Source organism: Octopus sinensis, linkage group LG17 (assembly GCF_006345805.1).
Source record: "Octopus sinensis linkage group LG17, ASM634580v1, whole genome shotgun sequence".
Lineage (NCBI taxonomy): Eukaryota > Metazoa > Mollusca > Cephalopoda > Octopoda > Octopodidae > Octopus > Octopus sinensis.
Window position 1 is genome coordinate 14002178 of NC_043013.1, and position 12500 is coordinate 14014677.

Sequence of the window (12500 nt, forward strand, 5' to 3'; positions counted from 1 at the left end):
GACAGAAACTGAAAGTCAGACATATATATATATACTAGCATTAAAGACCCGTCGTTGCCGGGTCTAGTGCTAGTGCATGTATATATGTGTATATATATGTGTACATATTACATGTACATCTATATATATACATCTACACATAAAATACAAAATACAAAGTTATATCTTGATATCGCTAGTGATAACAATACTCAAAATATATAACAGACTGGAATTGTTAGCCCGTCTCTTGTAATTTCGATCAATTGTAACTTGTCCACCCTCTTGTATAGAAGTGTAGCTACAATCAAGCCTACCTCTACTTCTTGGGGGGGGGAGGCGTTAAAAAATTTTTTCCTACGTCCCAGATATAAATGTAAGTATGTAATATATTTCCACTTTGCAAGTTCGAGTCGAGTACTCCCTTGCACGCTCCGTTGACTCGAACCTTGCTTCTATTGTGGCGAATTTACCTTTCATAGTCGCACCAAGACACTTTTCGAAGGTGCTTTCCTCCATGTGTACAAATCTGCTGTTTTCTCTACATTGTATACTTTATAGACAATAGCATTTTCTTTGATTTACTTTTATCCATCTGGACTATTACATTTCTGCACGCAAATTTATTTTTTAATTTATTCGCATTCATGTGAAACCACTTATTCAAGTTCAAGTCATTGATGCAATTTTATACCAATTACTATTTTTACTTTTTTTAAAGTTACGATTATATTATACTTTTTTAATTATTTTAATTATTACTTACTACATATAATTCAATAGTTATTATTATTTTTATTGTAAAGTGAAAGTATCTGATATAATAGAGAAATGTTTTTGTTTCACTTTAACACGTAATACTGAAATAGTGGCGAAGAGTATGATATTGCTATGGGCTCGCTCTAGGCAAGAAGGTGAACATTTCTTTTGCCCATGAAACTACATGTGTAAAATTTGAATGAAAATTGATTGTGTAGTTCTCAAGTTTTAGGGAATCATAGTGGAGAAGATATGATATAGCTGTGGGCTCGCCCTAGGCAAAAGGTTAAAAATATTTTTGCCGACGACACTCCCCGGACCCTGAGCAAGGCGTGTGTAAAATTTGAATGAAATTGGTTGTGTAGTTCTCAAGTATTAGGGAAACACACAGACAGACAAACATTCTCAGTTTTATATATATAAAGATATATATAAAGATATCAAAGAGGGTGCCGAAAGAGATGAAAGAAGAGTCCCGAAAGAGATCAAAGAGGAGTCCCGAAAGAGATCAAAGAAGAGTCCCGAAAGAGATCAAAGAAAGTGCCGAAAAAGATCAAAGCGGGTGCCGAAAGAGATCAAAGACGAGTCCCGAACGAGATCAAAGAGGGTGCCGAAATAGATAAAAGATGGTCCCGAAAGAGATCAAAGAGGGTGCCGAAAAAGATCAAAGAGGGTGCCGAACAAGATCAAAGAGGAGTGCCGAAAGAGATCAAAGATGGTCCCGAAAGAGATCAAAGAGGGTGCCGAAAAAGATCAAAGAGGATGCCGAAAGAGATCAAAGAGGGTGTCGAAAGAAATCAAAGAGGGTGCCGAAAAAGATCAAAGAGGAGTCCCGAACGAGATCAAAGAGGGTGCCGAAAGAGATGAAAGAGGGTGCCGAACAAGATCAAAGGGGGTGCCGAAAGAGATCAAAGAGGGTGTCGAAAGAAATCAAAGAGGGTGCCGAAAAAGATCAAAGAGGGTGCCGAACAGATCAAGAGAGAGTGCCGAAAGAGATCAAAGATGGTCCCGAAAGAGATCAAAGAGGGTGCCGAAAAAGATCAAAGAGGATGCCGAAAGAGATCAAAGAGGGTGTCGAAAGAAATCAAAGAGGGTGCCGAAAAAGATCAAAGAGGAGTCCCGAACGAGATCAAAGAGGGTGCCGAAAGAGATGAAAGAGGGTGCCGAACAAGATCAAAGAGGGTGCCGAAAGAGATCAAAGAGGGTGCCGAAAAAGATCAAAGATGGTGCCGAAAAAGATCAAAGCGGGTGCCGAAAGAGATCAAAGAGGGTCCCGAAAGAGATCAAAGAGGAGTCCCGAACGAGATCAAAGAGGGTGCCGAAAGAGATAAAAGAGGGTGCCGAAAGAGATCAAAGACAGTCCCGAAAGAGATCAAAGAGGGTGCTGAAAAAGATCAAAGAGGGTGCCGAAAAAGATCAAAGATGGTGCCGAAAAAGATCAAAGCGGGTGCCGAAAGAGATCAAAGAGGGTAACGAAAAAGATCAAAGAGGGTGCCGAAAGAGATCAAAGAGGAGTGCCGGACGAGATCAAAGAGGGTGCCGAAAGAGATAAAAGAGGGTACCGAACAAGATCAAAGAGGGTACCGAAAGAGATAAAAGACGGTCCCGAAAGAGATCAAAGAGGGTAACGAAAAATATCAAAGAGGGTGCCGAAAGAGATCAAAGAGGAGTGCCGAACGAGATCAAAGAGGGGCCGAAGAGATAAAAGAGGGTACCGAACAAGATCAAAGAGGGTACCGAAAGAGATAAAAGACGGTCCCGAAAGAGATCAAAGAGGGTGCCGAAAAGATCAAAGAGGGTGCCGAAAAAGATCAAAGTGGGGTGCCGAAAGAGATCAAAGAGGGTAACGAAAAAGATCAAAGAGGGTGCCGAAAGAGATCAAAGAGGAGTCCCGAACGAGATCAAGAGGGTGCCGAAAGAGATAAAAGAGGGTACCGAACAAGATCAAAGAGGGTACCGAAAGAGATAAAAGACGGTCCCGAAAGAGATCAAAGAGGGTGCCGAAAAAGATCAAAGAGGGTGCCGAAAAAGATCAAAGTGGGTGCCGAAAGAGATCAAAGAGGGTAACGAAAAAGATCAAAGAGGGTGCCGAAAGAGATCAAAGAGGAGTCCCGAACGAGATCAAAGAGGGTGCCGAAAGAGATAAAAGAGCAGTGCCGACAAAGATCAAAGAGGGTGGCGAAAAAGATCAAAGAGTGCCGACAAAGATCAAAGACGGTGCCGACAGAGATCAAAGACGGTGTCGACAGAGATTAAAGAGTGTGCCGACAAAGATCAAAGACGGTGCCGACAGAGATCAAAGAGGAGTGTCGACAAAGATCAAAGAGGGTGTCGAAAAAGTTCAAAGAGAAGTGCCGACAAAGATCAAAGAGGGTTCCGACAAAGATCAAAGAGGGTGCCGAAAGAGATCAAGAGGGTGCCGAAAAAGATCAAAGACGGTGCCGAAAGAGATCAAAGAGGAGTGCCGACAAAGATCAAATAGGGTGCCGAAAAAGATCAAATAGGGTGCCGAAAAAGATCAAAGAGGGTGCCGAAAGAGATCAAAGAGGGTGCCGACAAAGATCAAAAGAGGGGTGCCGACAAAGATCAAAGAGGGTACTGAAAAAGATCAAATAAGGTGCCGAAAAAGATCGAAGAGGGTGCCGAAAGAGATCAAAGATGGTGCCGAAAAAGATCAAATAGTGTGCCGAAAGGGATCAGAGGAGTTCCGACAAAGATCAAATAGGGTGCAGAAAAAGATCAAATATGGTGCCGAAAAAGATCAAATAGGGTGCCGAAAAAGATCAAAGAGGGTGCCGAAAGAGATCAAAGAGGAGTGCCGACAGAGATCAAAGAGGAGTGCCGACAAAGATCAAAGAGGAGTGCCGACAAAGATCAAAGAGGGAGCTGAAAGAGATCAAAGAGCAGTGCCGACAAAGATCAAAGAGGGTGGCGAAAAAGATCTGAAAGGAGTGCCGACAAAGATCAAAGACGGTGCCGACAGAGATCAAAGACGGTGTCGACAGAGATTAAAGAGTGTGCCGACAAAGATCGATGACGGTGCCGAAAAAGATCAAAGACGGTGCCGACAGAGATCAAAGAGGAGTGCCGAAAAGTTCAAAGAGGGTGCCGAAAGAGATCAAAGAGGAGTGCTGACAGAGATCAAAGAGGAGTGTCGACAAAGATCAAAGAGGAGTTCTGACAAAGATCAAAGACGGTGCCGACAGAGATCAAAGACGGTGTCGACAGAGATCAAAGTCGGTGCCGACAGAGATCAAAGAGGAGTGCCGACAAAGATCAAAGAGTGTGCCGAAAGAGATCAAAGAAGAGTGCCGACAAAGATCAAAGAGGGTGCCGAAAAAGTTCAAAGAGGGTGCCGAAAGTGATCAAAGAGGAGTGCCGACAAAGATCAAATAGTGTGCCGAAAGAGATCAAAGAGGAGTGCCGACAAAGATCAAATAGTGTGCCGAAAAAGATCAAATAGGGTGCCGAAAAAGATCAAATAGGGTGCCGAAAGAGATCAAAGAGGAGTGCCGACAAAGATCAAATAGGGTGCCGAAAAAGATCAAATAGGGTGCCGAAAAAGATCAAAGAGGGTGCCGAAAGAGATCAAAGAGGAGTGCCGACAGAGATCAAAGAGGAGTGCCGACAGAGATCAAAGAGGAGTGCCGACAGAGATCAAAGAGGAGTGCCGACAAAGATCAAAGAGGGTGCCGAAAAAGATCTGAAAGGAGTGCCGACAAAGATCAAAGACGGTGCCGACAAAGATCAAAGGACGGTGTCGACATAGATTAAAGAGTGTGCCAACAAAGATCAATGACGGTGCCGAAAAAGATCAAAGACGGTGCCGACAGAGATCAAAGAGGATTGCCGACAAAGATCAAAGGGGGTGCCGAAAAAGATCAAAGAGGGTGCCGAAAAAGATCAAAGAGGGTGCCGAAAGAGATCAAAGAGGGTGCCGAAAAAGATCAAAGAGGGTGCCGAAAGAGATCAAAGAAGAGTGCCGACAAAGATCAAAGAGGGTGCCGAAAAAGTTCAAAGAGGGTGCCGAAAGAGATCAAATAGTGTGCCGAAAGAGATCAAAGAGGAGTGCCGACAAAGGTCAAATAGGGTGCCGAAAAAGATCAAATAGGATGCCGAAAGAGATCAAAGAGGGTGCCGAAAAAGATCAAAGAGGTGCCGAAAGAGATCAAAGAAGATTGCCGACAAAGTTCAAAGAGGGTGCCGAAAAAGTTCAAAGAGGTGCCGAAAGAGATCAGAGGAGTGCTGACAGAGATCAAAGAGGAGTGTCGACAAGATCAAAGAGGAGTTCTGACAAAGATCAAAGACGGTGCCGACAGAGATCAAAGACGGTGTGTCGACAGAGATCAAAGTCGGTGCCGACAGAGATCAAAGAGGAGTGCCGACAAGATCAAAGAGTGTGCCGAAAAGATCAAAGAAGAGTGCCGACAAAGATCAAAGAGGGTGGCCGAAAAAGTTCAAAGAGGGTGCCGAAGAGATCAAAGAGGAGTGCCGACAAGATCAAATAGTGTGCCGAAAGAGATCAAAGGAGTGCCGACAAAGATCAAATAGTGTGCCGAAAAAGATCAAATAGGGTGCCGAAAAGATCAAATAGGGTGCCGAAAGAGATCAAAGAGGAGTGCCGACAAAGATCAAATAGGGTGCCGAAAAAGATCAAATAGGGTGCCGAAAAAGATCAAAGAGGGTGCCGAAAGAGATCAAAGAGGAGTGCCGACAGAGATCAAAGAGGAGTGCCGACAGAGATCAAGAGGAGTGCCGACAAGATCAAAGAGGGTGCCGACAAAGATCAAGAGGGTGCCGAAAAAGATCTGAAAGGAGTGCCGACAAGATCAAAGACGGTGCCGACAAAGATCAAAGGACGGTGTCGACATAGATTAAAGAGTGTGCCAACAAAGATCAATGACGGTGCCGAAAAAGATCAAAGACGGTGCCGACAGAGATCAAAGAGGATTGCCGACAAAGATCAAAGGGGGTGCCGAAAAAGATCAAAAGAGGGTGCCGAAAAGATCAAAGAGGGTGCCGAAAGAGATCAAAGAGGTGCCGAAAAAGATCAAAGAGGGTGCCGAAAGAGATCAAAGATGGTGCCGAAAAAGATCAAAGAGGGTGCCGAAAAAGTTCAAAGAGGGTGCCGAAAAGATCAAATAGTGTGCCGAAAGAGATCAAAGAGGAGTGCCGACAAAGATCAAATAGGGTGCCGAAAAAGATCAAATAGGATGCCGAAGAGATCAAAGAGGTGCCGAAAAAGATCAAGAGGGTGGCCGAAAGAGATCAAAGAAGATTGCCGACAAAGTTCAAAGAGGGTGCCGAAAAAGTTCAAAGAGGGTGCCGAAAGTGATCAAAGAGGAGTGCCGACAGAGATCAAAGAGGAGTGCCGACAAAGATCAAAGAGGGTTTCGAAAAAGATCAAAGAGGAGTGCCGACAGAGATCAAAGAGGAGTGCCGACAAAGATCAAAGAGGGTGCCGAAAGAGATCAAAGAGGTTGCCGAAAAAGATCAAAGAGGGTGCCGAAAGAGATCAAAGAAGAGTGCCGACAAAGATCAAAGAGGGTGCCGAAAAAGTTCAAAGAGGGTGCCGAAAGAGATCAAAGAGTGCTGACAAAGATCAAATAGTGTGCCGAAAGAGATCAAAGATCAAAGAGGGTGCCGAAAAAGTTCAAAGAGGGTGCCGAAAAAGATCAAAGAGGATGCCGAAAGAGATCAAAGTTTGGAATGTGTGAAATGTCAGAGATCAAAGACGGTGCCGACAGAGATCAAAGACGGTGCCGACAGAGATCAGATAGTGTGCCGACAAAGATCAAAGACGGTGCCGACAGAGATCAAAGACGATGCCGACAGAGATCAAATAGTGTTCCGACAAACCGGTACAAACCGGATCAAACCGGTTCAAACCAGATCAAACCGGTTCAAACTGGATCAAGCCTGATCTAACCGGTTCAAATGTCTGGAATGTCTGGAATGTCAGGAATGTCAGGAATGTCAGGAATGTCTGGAATGTCATGAATGTCATGAATGTCAGGAATGTCTGGAATGTCAGGAATGTCTGGAATGTCAGGAATGTCTGGAATGTCAGGAATGTCAGGAATGTCAGAGCTCAAAGACGGTGCCTACAGAGATCAAAGATGGTGCCGACAGAGATCAAAGATGGTGTCGACAAAGATCAAAGACAGTGCCTACAGAGATCAAAGAATGTGCCGATAGAGATCAAAGAGTGTGCCGACAAAGATCAAAGAATGTGCCGAAAAAGATCAAAGAGAAGTCCCGAACGAGATCCTAGGTAAATATTCTCAATAAGTTATTTATTTTACCCAATATTCTCATAATTTGTTTGCAGCTAGGGTGTTAGAAGAATAATTTGTTTTCCTTATTAATTTTGCTGATCACCAATAGTTTCCCAATTGACCTAGGAGAGAAAGGTGGTATCAAAAGTGAAAGTAGAGTAGACAGGGAAAGAAAGGGAGGGGAGAAGAGAGAGAAAGTGGACGAGGAAAAAGAAGAGAAAGACATCAATGACCCATGTATTATGTATTTAATTTGGGTTTTTAATTATTTACACTCTTATTGCTACTTATTACTGTCCTGATCGTTTTGTCTTTTCATAGCATCACCCGCTACTTTATTTGTGTTACTGTTTCATATATATTAATATAGATAGACAAATAGATAGATAGACAGAAAGAGAGAGAGAGTGAGAGAGAGAGAGATACGCATATACACATACATACATGGCTGCAGTCCTCGGACTGAAACCAAAGTTATATATATATAATATATATATATATATATATATATATATATATCGGTTATAAAATGAGATAGGGGTTGAAAATTCAACCCACCATGGGATAACATATATCCAATATACTGCTAGAGAGGTACCCAACAAGACTAATACATAAATGTTAAAAATTGCCATGCAATTAATTCATCTACTGTATTATGTGGGCAAAGGTAAAAATATTACCGTAAATTAATACTACAAAATTAGAAAATGGAGAAACATACTTAATCAATCAAACATCAACCATCAGATGATACCCAATCAATACTTTATTACACCATTACATAACAGCAAAGGCACTATACAAAATATATTGTAAATATAATTAGACAAGGAAATAGAAATATAAAATATAAATATAATATATTTTATATTTTATATTTCTATTTCCTTGTCTAATTATATTTACAATATATTTTGTATAATGCCTTTGCTGTTATGTAATGGTGTAATAAAGAATTGATTGGGTATCATCTGATGGTTGATGTTTGATTGATTTAAGTATGTTTCTCCATTTTCTAATTTTGTAATATATATATATATATATATATATATATATATATATATATATATATATATATATATATACACACACACACACACAGATTAAACTAGAAATGTAAAGGCAAACAGACTAACAAGACTTGACAAGGCTGTATAATATAGGTCCATAATAGAAGATTTAGATAGACATTTACTGCTGTTTCTAGATCGTCCCAGCTACTGGAACATCATATCGAGCGAGGGGTCCATAAGGGTGAGTATTCTTTCGAAAAGAGATAGGTTTAACATACGTAACAGTGAATCAAGGGGAAACTATTTCTAGCTGCTTTAGAAAGGGAGTCAGAAAGTCATATTTTCAAATGCAGTTCCAAACGGAATTTTTGTGCCATACAATTTTTAGTACCCAGAGGGCATACCTTGATTTCAGTCACACCGACGAAAAGTCCTCTTAATTGTGTTAAAGTTCGTTTTTAACCTAAAATATAATTTCCTTCAATAGAAATATTAATATTTCGAAATCTCTCTAAAGGAGACTACGGCAGTGGTACTGGATATTAATAATTATCACCAAGTTAACATGGTAGTCCCGGAAAATAGGATGAATGCTGCCGTTGATTAGCTCCCAGAGGCCATCGCCTCTAGCTAGCTATGTAACACACGAACCAATGTCCATTATAACCAGTGTCCATTATAATTTCCTTCATTTTCTGCAATGTTCTCCAAGGCCTCTCTTCCAAAATTCACTTCTCCGTGACGAAAAGTACTCCTCTACTATGGTTCTGACCTCGTCGACAAAAATTCATATTTTTTTCCATCCAAAAAACAGCATGCATGTTCTATACGAATTTAAATCGATTTCAATTAGTTTTAATACTGAATTCAATAAACAGCCTGTCAATACCTCAAGGAAAATATTTGGAATACATTGATATACGAGTAGTGTATTGTACATAAAGATGTCATTTGTTTTAGGATTACTTCTCAAAATACTTTGTTCCGCAAGTTACAAACCTGATGGGGGAATATGAATGGCTGTTCCATAGAAGCTGTTATTCCTCAACATATTAAAGAAGGCTGTTCTTTGCAGGTACAAAGGTACATAATTATTTCCTATGTATATGTCTGTGCATAGTTACAAGTAAGCATTTCCTTTGCAGTAGGCATAAGTAGATTTTCCTATATAATTATGTAAATTCACTCCATCATCCTATTTATTCTAGAAACATTAGGTGATTTTAATAGGAACAGCATAACTTGATATTATATAGAGAACATCACTAATATTCATAAACGTCAAAATAGCACAAGGAATATTACATGATATAATACACATTATAGTATAAATGTAGATACCATTGCCGTCAAGATTTTCCTAAAGCTACCCAGTAAACATTAATTCGTAAGCCATAGTTATCATATTTCATAAGAAGAGATTTCTATATTATCACAACCAATATCAATCGAAGAAAACCTTCCAGTACGAGTCAACTTATGTAATTGCTAAATCCTTCATATCTGCTGTCTCAAACTTATGCGCTTCTTCTAATCATAAGACTCTACAAACAAAAGCTATCGGATGTAGACGGATAATTCGTTAAAAGAAAATGGCAATACATGAATACATACTAATATTGGGGATGACTCCGCATCACGTTACTATCGAATATGTATCCGCAGCTTAAACACTTATCGATAATTTTTTTAAATCGTTTGTTTCATTAAAAACTATGCAATCTCTAATACTTACTCACGTCTAGGTGTGATCGTTTTCTCTCTGGAAGTATATTAGACTTTGAAGAACTTAGTCAATAGTTAAGTCGTTAACAACATGTAGAACGTCCATTGCTATGTTCAGAGAAAGACTTAAAAATAAAGGAGTAAATTCGTTTATTTCGTATATAAAGGATGCATCGTCAACTGAAAAATACTGAATAAAAAATATTCTTGTCATTTGCATGAAATACCATTACGCATTTCCACATTTTTTGCTGAAGTCTGTTTTAGACATGAAAATAATGTTATATCCACACGCCTTCACTGCGTGTAGATGAAGTGCGTCTTCTACATACAAAAGGCGTAGTTTTCGACAACTAACAGAATACCCGACACCCGGGTTGAACCAGTGTGGTTGGAAAGCAAGCTATCACTCCAAATTGTTTATTTGCTTTCTATAAGTGAAACCTAATCTGTTAATTCAGACTTAGTTCCTTTGAATATCTGATACTGACGAATAGATAGCTACTTCGAAATGTATTCAACCATTAACTCATAAGAAAACCCTCCGAAGTGACCACCCGATGGCTTCTAAAGAACTATTTGGTCTTGGCAAGTCCTTTAAGACGCGATCACGTACATTTTAGTGTTGTATAGGAAAATGTGGGGCTTCTCTTCCTCCACGAGGACCGCGCCCCCTTACAATCCCAGTGTATGTAATCTAAAAATAGATGAAAAACTCAGAAAGGATGTCTTCCTCGTCAGACTAATTCTTTTTTTAGTTCCATAATATCGTAACCAATAAAACAACAACAACAACAACAACATAATAATAATAATAATAATAATAATGATAATAATAATAATAATAATAATAATAATAATAATAATAATAATTTCACTTGTGATGAAATTTACCATGGTGAAATTACCGCGGTGGAATTTACTGGTAACCTATATATATAGGTTACCAGTAAATTCCACCGCGGTAAATTTCACCATGGTAAATTTCATCACAAGTGAAATTATTATTATTATTATTATTATTATTATTATTATATATATATATACTATCATTAAAGACCCGTCGTTGCCGGGTCATAGTGCTAGTGCATGCATATATGTGTATATATATATGTGTACATATTACATGTACATCTATATATATATACATCTACACATAAAATACAAAATACAAAGTTATATCTTGATATCGCTAGTGATAACAATACTCAAAATATATAACAGACTGGAATTGTTTCGATCAATTGTATTCTTGTCCTCCCTCTTGTATAGAAGTCTGGGGGGGGCATTTTAAACTTTTATCCGGGACGTCCTACGCCCCAGATATAAAGGTAAAAATAAAATATTTCCACTTTGCAAGGTTCGAGTCGAGTACTCCCTTGCATGCTCCGTTGACTTGAACCTTGCTTCTATTGTGGCGAATTTACCACCTCTGGTTAGATACTTGATATCTTTCATAGTCGCACCAAGACACTTTTCAATGGTGCTTTCCTTCAGGTGTTCAAATCGTTTTCTTCTTCTCTACATTGTATACTTTATAGGCAATAGTCTTTTCTTTAATTTAATTTTTTATTTCGTTTGGTGGTGTTATCCTAGATTCACCGTCTTTGTCGGTGATCAATCCGAAATAGGTTTGTATTTCTTCCATTTTAATTTTAATGAGTTCGCCGCCCGCCGACGGCTGCAGCGAAATTCATTTTTGGACTTTCTTCTATCGAAGGCATTCTACCAAAAATGCTTCCGTGTAAACGGTGAAAATATTGTCAATTTCCCAAACAGGGATACAATTAATTTTTAAACAATAACCAAAGCTCCCAAAGGGAGCTTTCGTTATTGTTTAAAAGGTGAGGGTTACGGTTTACAATTATTTAACAAATGCAACACAACAACGCTTCCCTTACGAGGAACCAACAAACGTGATAACAATAGTTAAACAGAAATAATAATAACAACAAACCTTACGGTAAACAAAAATGCAGTACTCTGTTGAAGCTATAGGCCTTTATGGATCAGAAATAAACCAACAGCGGTACTCAGTAGAAGCATCTTTCGTACAGCCAAACTTCATATAGATACTTAATGCTAGCTAATTAGCAAATAATCTAATGTAAAAGCCGTGCACACCTCCATCTGGACTATTCCATTTCTGCACTTAAATTTTATTTTTTATTTATTCCCATTCATGTGAAACGACTGATTCAAGTTCAAGTCATTGATGCAATGTTACGATTTAATTATTATATCATACTTTTGTTTGATTTTAATTATTCTCTAATTTTTATTGTTAAAGTGAAAGTATCTGACATAAAATAGAGAGATGTTTTTGCTTCACTTTTAACACGTAATACTGAAATAGTGGAGAAATGATATTGCTATGGGCTCACCCTAGGCAAGCGGTTGAACATTTTTTTTGCCCATGAAACTACATGGACCCTAAGTATGGCATGTGTAAAATTTGAATGAAATTGGTTGTGTAGTTCTCAAGTTTTAGGAAAACACACAGACAGACAGATTGACAGACAGACACACATTCTCAGTTTTATATATATATATATATATATATTATATATATATATATATATATATATATATATATATATACACATATACATATAGGGATGGTATTATTAAAATACCATCACGAGTGGCAAGCGAATTATACATCTCTCTCTTTACTCTTTTACTTGTTTCAGTCATTTGACTGCGGCCATGCTGGAGCACCGGCGTTAGTCGAACAAATCGA

The 12500-nt window shown here is 39.0% G+C and overlaps 1 protein-coding gene and 2 long non-coding RNA genes across 7 annotated transcripts in view; 2 read left to right on the top strand and 1 right to left on the bottom strand.

Annotated features, from left to right (window-relative positions):
* LOC118766709 overlaps positions 1-3090 on the top strand; it is a 15520-nt gene extending 12430 nt beyond the window's left edge. Inside the window, exon 3 of the long non-coding RNA XR_005002617.1 lies at positions 3079-3090. This is a non-coding gene — a long non-coding RNA (uncharacterized LOC118766709). The remainder of the gene's footprint in view (positions 1-3078) is intronic.
* The window catches only part of LOC115221048 (transient receptor potential cation channel subfamily M member 2-like), a 706843-nt gene that overhangs the window by 295193 nt on the left and 399150 nt on the right, over positions 1-12500 (top strand). The gene's annotated exons all lie outside the window — the stretch shown is intronic.
* The window catches only part of LOC118766710, a 44035-nt gene that overhangs the window by 14477 nt on the left and 17058 nt on the right, over positions 1-12500 (bottom strand). The window lies entirely within an intron of this gene.